A 2,050-nucleotide genomic window follows, 5' to 3' on the forward strand; every position below is an offset into this window, starting at 1 on the left:
GGGAAAGATGACAGAAGCGTATCTAACTCCTCCAAGAAATGTCCAAGCTGACCTGGGGAACGATAGATAACCACAACATGAGTTTTAACAGGGTGGATGATAGTAACAGCATGTGACTCGAAGGAGATGTTGTCACACGAGGGTGTCAGCTATTTGAATTTCCAGTCGTTGGGGATAAATAGACCTGTTCCTCCACCCCTCCCTGATATGCGTGGGCTGTGGGAGAAAGTGTAGTTATTTGAGAGAGCAGCCGGTGTGGCGGTGTCCTCTGGCTTGATCCAGGTTTCAGTGAGTGCTAAAAGAGAAAGACCAGAGTGTTTAGCAATAGCTGTGATGAAATCTGCTTTGTCTACAGCAGACTGGCAGTTCCATAAGCCAATTGGAAATGTAATTGAGGTAGTTGTGGACGTTGAAGGAGTGAGCAGATTATTAGCATTAGCATTGCGTGGCCTTCTACGTGATACCGGTGATTTACGAGTTGTAGTAACAGTAGGGATTTGAAAACACATATTCAAAAGCTGGGAATAAGAAATATACAAGACAAATAACAAGAAGAGAATAAATAGAAGTGCAAAAAGTTAATACTGAAGTGCGATTCTCAAGTGCCTTGCTTGGTGGAGTCAAGCAGGTAGCGTTGATGGTCTTCACGCTCTTCGGTCTTCACGCGACCGCTGCCGCGGTGGTTAATCACACTTAAATACCCGTCTGAATCACGCTATTGAATTCAGCAGAACACGCCTCCCAATATCTCCCAATATCGCCCAATAACAACGAAACCAGCACGAGAACAAACGCGACTTCACCACGTGACAAATGCGGAAATAAACAAAGCAACGACACCGCGTTTAAACTCAATAAGACAAGATTAATCAATTACACTTATTGTATTGTATTGTATAACTTTATTGTCCATCTAAGTGGAAATTTGTTTTTGGCTCACCAGCACAACAAAATTAATAATAACAACATACATAATAAAATAAAGTCACAATAACTAGTCATATACTCACAAAGCATAGAAGAGAAAAAAACAAACAAACAAAAACAGATACAGTTCAAACCTTAAGCCCTGCATGGTAAGAGAGTTGCTGAATTAATGATTCTAATTGCATTGGGGATAAAAGACCTTTTAAACACATTTGTATTTGCTAAAGGAACTCTATAACGTCTACCTGACTTCAAAAGCTCAAACAGTTGACTTCAGCTGCAACAAGATGCTTCTCCCATTACAATGTAAAATGTAAAATCCCATTACATTAAAGTGTAGCATTATATTTGTTTTTATCGACAAATGTAATGCTAGTAAATGCATTTTTTTGTCAATAGCTATAAAAAGTGTAGTTATAACGTTTAAGGATAAATGCCAGAAAAAAATTGTGCAGTTAATGTATTTATTTGGCATTAAATCTGCTCTATCTGAACAGTGCTATTTTTAAAATACTCATATTTTTTAATACTTTGCAATGTGAATGAACGTCTAATTAATTAAAATTCACGTCATTGTATGGTGTCATTTTGTTGTCTTAAAATGTATGAAATATAATCTATAAATAAGACTAAACCGTTAGGAAACAGCATTTAGGAAAGCGATGGAGTGCATACAACGGCTTTATTATTCGGAAGATGAGTATACGTTTATAAAACTGAGTATACGTTGTGGGAATATTTTTCAGATAAAAGTATGATTTAAATATCAATATAATCAATAAGTGTTTTCTTACATTAAATCATTAAGCTGTGTGTTTTTATCATGTGCTTGCTATTTTACTCTGTGGAAAAACACTGGTGTAAGAGAAACAGATAAGTTGGGGGTTGAAACCATAAATCTAACTAATTCAGCACACACACACATAAAGAAAGAGTCACACAGAGAAAATAAATGTTATGAATCAATCCACTGCATATGTTTTAAGTATAATCATGAGTTGTGATGTGTTTTAATGAATCATAGGATTAAGAAACAACGCTATATAATTAAAAACATTAGATGATTGAGTGTTTTCTTTTTACTAAAAGAATGTTAAGAATGTTGGTATGTTGTCCGGCCACA

Source organism: Triplophysa rosa, linkage group LG8 (genome assembly GCF_024868665.1).
Source record: "Triplophysa rosa linkage group LG8, Trosa_1v2, whole genome shotgun sequence".
In the NCBI taxonomy this organism is placed as follows: domain Eukaryota; kingdom Metazoa; phylum Chordata; class Actinopteri; order Cypriniformes; family Nemacheilidae; genus Triplophysa; species Triplophysa rosa.